The sequence below is a fragment of the Geospiza fortis genome, unplaced genomic scaffold, assembly GCF_000277835.1.
Source record: "Geospiza fortis unplaced genomic scaffold, GeoFor_1.0 scaffold195, whole genome shotgun sequence".
NCBI classification, from domain to species: Eukaryota; Metazoa; Chordata; class Aves; order Passeriformes; family Thraupidae; genus Geospiza; species Geospiza fortis.
This window is the reverse complement of record NW_005054324.1, coordinates 4,118,642-4,125,914: the sequence shown is the minus strand read 5'-3', so window position 1 is coordinate 4,125,914 and position 7,273 is coordinate 4,118,642.

Genomic DNA, 7,273 nt, shown 5'->3' with positions numbered 1-7,273 from the left:
TAAGCTTAAAATTGAACACTTGTGACATTATTTGCTACAATTACCAAGCAGTAGAACTGCTGACACCTCAGTGTTTTCAGGTGAGTAATTTCTCAATTTGCACAAAATAAAGTTTTACTTATGTGATTGGATACTTACAAAAGGCTTATCTTTTGTCTGTTCTGTCAAATAATGTGAAGTCTTGCTTTAGTGTTCCTGTCTTCGGAGCAGTCAGCTGGTCTTTGGAAAACAATATCCTGTAAAGGGCATAAAAATTAGAAGATTATTTCTAGCTGCTTAACTTACTGAAACCTGCCAGCAAACTTCTAAAGTTCTGTATGTCTCCTTTCTGTGGGAAACTAGTTTAAAATCATGTCAGTAACATCTGAAGCTCACTTTTTTGCAATACGCACTTGTCTTTAAGGACGAGATTCTTAAGAATTTGCTAAATATATCTTCAGAAGTTGTAATAGCTTTAAAAATTGAAGTAATAACAGTTTGTCCAAATTAAAAATAAACTAGTTGTCAAATCCCCAGTGGAGAAATGCTGTCACATTTAGACTCAGTTGTGAAGATTCTGTAGGCAACCTGGTGTGAAAACAAATTATAAACCAGTTAAGTTGCAAAATCTGACTGACGAAAATCTAATTTTGTAGTAAAAATATTGTGGAGTCTTTGAAGAATATTTTTAGCACGAATGTGTGTGTGCATGCTATCAAGACAGTATCATCACACTTCTTGTACAAGATGCAGTAACTATACACTGCCTGATACACTGTTTTTAGAGGGGAAAAGCCTAAGAAGACAGATGCATCTGTTGTACTTATTCTATTGTCTGGGGCCATAATCCTTGCAGTCCTTCAGATAAAGGTGTCACCAGTAAGCAAGAGTAGTGTGCCTTCAGCATCACCAGTCCTTTCTCTCTCCAATTTCTTCCCATCTCAATCCTTTCCCATCTATAACTGAAAAGCAATTACAAGTTGACGCTTGTAAATACTTCCTGAGCTTTTTAAAATTTGGTGGTGATGTTAATTTGTGTTCATATTTCTCACTGTTAGGCCTGAATTGCACCTCTACCATCATACTAGACACCCATGCTTAAGAAGGTTGGCTTACCTACTCTTCAGGGCTTATAAATATTGCAAGATTCTGAACCTAATTAAACTCTTCTAAGTTTTGTGAAAATGCTAGGAAGTCTTTTCGTCTACTTTAGCAAATGCCTCTGCTACTTGAAATGTTGCAATTGTTAGGGAAGCGTACTTGCGTGTTTTTTATGTGGCTTAATTACTTAGGGGTCATTTCAATAGTGGCAGGCTTAGTCAATCTGTTTAAAATTACTGTTGGGAGAGGTTGCAGTGCATGCCTTCTGTAGGAGTGCATGGTGGAGAGAACGTTCCCCCTAGAAGTGGGTTATCAGCCCTTCCTAGCAGGAAGGGAACATAACATACTGTTCCCACATGACAGGAGACTCCTCAATGCCAAGAAAAAAAGCTACATTTTTTTTCTTGAAACAGGACCACTGTGCAGAAGGAAAATTAAACTGCCAGAAAGAGCAAGTGGAGCTTGCTTGCGTAGGACACTGAAATCTTTCCTTGAGAAAGGGGTGGAAGTTCTGGTGCCTTGTCCCTACAGCAGGTTTTATGTTTCTGTATTGAGTGAAGAGATAAAATGCATAGCTGTATTGAGCACTACAGAAATATTTTTGGAAGCTCCATGTATTTATGACACTGAAGATAAGGCAATTGCAAAACAACAGGGAGTTATTGTCACTGTCTAATTACAATTGCATTTGCATTGAATTACATGAATTAATTTTAAGTACCAACATTTAAAAGTGTAATTGCTAAAACCTAAGCTTATTTTAGAAGAACACCTAAGATTTCAAGTGCTGTCTCTGCTTGATTAGTCAGTGCTGTATTCTGGTTGTTTTTTTCCTTCAGAATATTTGTCATCTGGAGAAAAAAATGTCAGCCACTGAATTCTGTCTAATTGCCTCATTTTCTGTGAATGAAGGTCAATTTTCTATAGAACCTGGTCTCACTTCTGCTTCTTGTCTTTCTCATTCACAAGTCTTAATGATATTGTTTCTATATGTTCTTTCCGGACTCAGCTAATGCTAGGCTATTAGAGATTGCTTTGGTACTGAAGCTTCCTGCTGTTCTTGTGGTCAAGATTAAAGTTAGGCCTTACTAAGCATTTCTGCAGTGAAATGGTACTTGATAGCATGCCTGTGTTCCTGAGCCCTGCTCTCTGAGGAAAACTATTACAGCTGTTGTAATGTCAGAGAATAGCAAAAGCTTTTCATTCTGGAACAGTCACCCTAGAAGCAAACTGCGGGCTGTCGTCCTGGTCTTGTATCAAAGAAGCAATGTGTCACCCAGGAGCATCCAGCATCTTCTGGTCAGGCTGCAACACGTTGGCTTAGCTATAAGATTTCCATCATAGCATGTCTTAGAAATACCTGCCATAGGTATCTTCTCACCAGCTCTAGTATTGTTTAGGACAATGTTTCCAGATACCTGCTACATGGAAAAGAGAAGAGAAATACTGATTTCTATTCTTACAGGGTTTGGATTGCACACAACTATTCACCATAGCTTGCTTTTCGCCCACAGAAATTTAAAATTAGCTAATTGAGCTGAAAGTCCTCAGACTGACTTGGTGAAGAAGCTACAGCCATTGTATAGGCATGGGTTTTTTCAAGAGGTTACTCTGCTTGAAAGCAACTGCTACTACTTGTGTTTTTGCATTACAGGACAAAATATTCTCTTATTTTTTTTAATCTGTTTTTCCTGGTTTTATTTGTAAAACACTTTCAGGGACTGGGAAGGATAACTTGAGAAAAGCAAGCCTGTCATGTGATTAACTTCTGTGTGTATGCATGGTTCTGCCTCTTTATGGGAAAAAACCCATCACTCTTAAAATTAGGAAAAGGTTGAAAGTTAGTGCTAGTGTGTTTTCAGTAGTACTGTCACCATGTAACACATAACAATACTGAACCATTAGAGAAATGCATGAAACCTAGATGCATTTGTACAAGCACCAAAATGGGTATTATTAAGTACAGAGGTGATTTTGTAGCCCTTAAACTTAACTGGACAGAACACTGAATAAATAAACTCTAGGCTTTTAATTACCCTTTTTGTGAGCAGGAGCTTGGCCTGGAAGACTTACAGAGGTCATATCCAACCAAAGTCATTTTGTGAGCCTTTGATCTTTGCATCACAGCCTGTTGTCAGCTGTATGTAAACACTGGGGAAAAACATTCAAATGGGTCTTGCTTTCTGTTGTGCTGTATACTGAGGTGGCTGAATATCTTGTAGCTTTAATCTTTCTGCCACTTTTGTTGTGACTTTTGGCCCACTGTGTTTTAATGTCTGTCAGCCATAAGCCATGCATTGTAATAACTCTTTTTTGTAATAAGCTGTGCCACCGTCTGCGTTGGCTTGCTTCACTGTTTTTTGAGAAACACTTGAGTTACAGCAAGTCATTAACATGACAGGCCACTGCAGCAAATGTTCACACCAGAAGCCGATCAAAGTACGCATCTCTCTGCTGCCCAGTCGGAAACTGTCCGTGGCTGTTGTGATCACATTCTGCAGGCGTGTGGTGGCTGGCTGTGGCTACGTTCTGCAGGCAGAAGGTGTTTTTGTGAGCCTTTTGTTGATACCACATATCCTGCAGTATGGGTCCGAGGGTAGGACCAGCTCTTCCAGTGAGACAGCCGGTGTACAGCTGACAGCACAGACTTGCTGCTTCATAGCTCATCAGCTTGAAGGGTGTGACAGGTTCCTGGAATCAATGGTATGTCCTCCAGCTGGAGGTTGACTGTGGAAAAAATAGAGGGAGCTGAGCCAGGTTGGTTTTCACCTCCACGGCCCAGCAGTTTTTGGTGGACTACCTCCTTTCTTTCCCCTATGCACCTTTTCTAGATATATAGCTGTATAAAAAGGACAAGGTCTTCACCGAAGCTCTTAAAAAAAGCAGTAGTGACAACTTGAAAATCCTCCTCCTGAAAATACAGTAATAACAAAGTAACCTACAACATGTCAGAAAGAATACAATCATTATGTTGAATCGGTGGTCTGACCTACTCTGAAGAAATACTTATGTATAAAAGAACCCATCCTTTTAAATGCAAGATTCTCTTCAAGAATGCTGCAAGAAACTGAAACAATTAACTACATTAATGGTCTTCAAAATAGACAGTAAATACTCAGTAAATGCAGTAGAATATTCAAATATGATATTTGTGTAAATGTTCTCTGATGCTGTAATTATGCAATTAAATTTGAACTTTTTAAATTGAATTTATGTGGCTAGGATTTATATTGAATAGCAGTAGATGAAATTTTATTTTCTCAAGGTTTAAATTTTGCCATGAGTCTGTAAATTTCCAAATCATGTGGATCATTACTTTTACAATCTTTGTTCCAGAAGCTGAATAGCAGAAGGCTTGGCACCACTATTGTACATAATGAAAATGAGCAGGGGATGAAGTAAAAGGAGTTGGATTTTATTGTCCTCCTCCCTCTGGCCCCCAAAATATACTTTTTATTGTTTTCCTTTATCACCCTTTTAATAAAAAAAACCTCAGTGGTATGACAGCGGAATTTGTAGCTTTATATTCTAATATGCAAAAGCCTCATTGCAATTGTCAACATTAGGAATTTGTACAAAGCTAATGAGCAAGTTAAAATGCAATTGAGCTCTAAACTTGGTAGACCTCAAAACAAAATCTACTTTAGATTCAGTGAAATTGTTTTCTATCTTCTAAATCAAGCTCTACTCACAGGCTAACCAAGTATATATTAAATATATTATGATTATGCAGAATGAGGACCCACTCTGTGTAATATTCTTCTTTGTACTCATGAGGTAGGCGTTGGTTCAAGGTTTTATAAGCAGTTGTCAAGTTACGACAGTTACTGGTTTACCCAGATACTCCAGTTGGTGCTTTTGCTGTTAGATGTGGTAATCAGCACCGTATAGGAGCCATGTCTTGACATAGGTCACTGTCTCCTGTGCCTTGAATTTAAGTTGTATAATTCCTACCAAGACCACCCATTTCTGTGAGAAGTCCTGTTGGGTAGAGGTTAGGGGAACTGGACTTCTCTTGGAGTATTGAGAAGGTTTCTTGCAGGGGTGGAGAGATAGTTGCTGTGCTTAAATGTGAACTGTAGAATGGTCCATTTTGCTCCGGTGTGCTATCTTGTGTCTATAAGGTTATCAATTTAACAAGTAGACAGTATTGGAGAAATGAGTGGGAGAGGCTGTTAGAGAAGCAAAGATTTTGAACAAAATCTGCCTGGCTGTGTCCAAAATTAGGTTGTTGCCTGTTTGCAACGTAGAGGAGAAAATGGCATGTCTTAGATGACGTTAAGTTGCAGAAATAACTGTTTTGTTGTGGTAGCATGGGTAATTCTTTAGATCCCTTTTTACTTATCTGACACGTGCAGTTATGGTTAAATTACTCATATTACTCTGCAGATTATAGGGAGAGAAGTTTTACTCCACACTTAGTTGTAGAGCATTTGAGGAAGTGACTACAAAGCACTCTTTTCATCAGACAAACCTGCTTTAACTTCTTCTGTAGGTTGCCAGCAAGATTAGTAGTCAGTCTGACTTCTGACAAGGTGGCTGCAAAAAGAATCAGAAATATATCTTGGTTTGTGAAAGTTAGCATCACAGTGCTTGGGCAAGGGTAATACAGCTTCCCAAGGTGTAGCTGTCAGTCTGACTATATTTTAACAAATAACTCTATTCTAACTCTATTTTAACAAAACTGAAAGGTTTTTGATTTAAAAAAAAATCCAATTAAACTTAGGTTATTCTTTTGGAGTTTTAAGCCATTTGAAAAGTAGGACCATGGTGACAATGACATTTAGTAGATAATTTTATAATGCAAGAAGGCATGCCTGCATTCTAGATGTCTGCTGTTTTGGCAAGTAGTCCGTGTTGATGAAGGCAGAGTAATCCTTGTGGAGCAGGTGGGGAAAACCTAATGGAGAGCCCATTACTCAGATTAGGTATAAGTCATCCAGAAAGGTCTTGGAACTATAACAGATCTAAAATAACATCTGCTTAATATTTCATAGTGATAAAGGAAATGCAGCTTTTTGACTGATAGTGAAATAAGTAGAGAACAAAGCTGAAAACTGTTATTGTGACCCTATGTTCAAAGGGCTGACAAACTGGATTCATACAGCACAAGTCTCATCTCTATGCAAAGAAGGACATATTAGGACTAGTTAATATCCATGTAAAAGTGACAAGGGTAATGTGTAATATAATTTTTTTTCTTGGTACAAGAGTGACATAAAACTAGTGTTGCTTGCTAAAGAGAGTGTAGAGGCCAAAGAAGTGTGGCAAATATCTATAAAAGGATGTGCAGCATAAAAGAACAACTGTGAAGCCATCAACACCATCTCTTAGTGGAAGAGCAAGGAGGGACAAACAACTGAAACTAGCAGGTAGCAAAAGTCTAGATGAAAGGAGCTAATTATTCACACAACACGTAAGAAAACTGTGAAGCACAATCCTATGCAGTGTTATCGTGCTCAGAATTTCACATGGGTCTGAAGAGCAAATAGACAAATTCACAAAGGAACAATGCAGTATGTGCTACTGGCCTGGGGAGCTTTGAGTTCCAGCCTGGCAGTTCCTGGGGGTATGCCTCCATAGTTGTAATGGTATATTCTTACATTCTTACCTTCTTTTGGCAGCTGGTGCTGCTGGAGCATAGATCCTAGGCTAGATAGCCGCTGGTTTGGCCTATGACAGATCATTTAAGCTTTATGTCCCTATGACTTGGCTGTTAAATATTCTCTGAGGGCTTCCATTTTCCTTTCCTTATGGGACTCTCAAGGTAAAACATATATACTAGAAAGTATGCTCAAGAATGTTCTAGCGACTGAAGCAATCTGGTTTGGAATACTCTTCATCTCTTATTAGAATCTCTCAGTTTGAAAACTGGACAGTTTCTGGTTGCCAGCTGGGAATGAGCCTAGCTCATGTGAATTCTCAAACTGTGCCTAGGAATTTTTGGAGTTTGCTAGTTGGCATAGGTTAAAATTGTGCCAGAGACCACTTAAACAATTAAGCAATGTCTTCCAGTTGCATTCCAGTACCCAGGAGTGTGTCCAGGAACTGTGCAATGTACTGTTTCATCTTGAGTATTGTGTTTGTATTCAGTTTGAAGTATTAAACAGACATTTCCTTGCACAGTAGGGCTACTTTGTGTGACCACCATAGTTACTGATCTGCTTCCTAGAGGCAAAATTTCTTTGCTGTT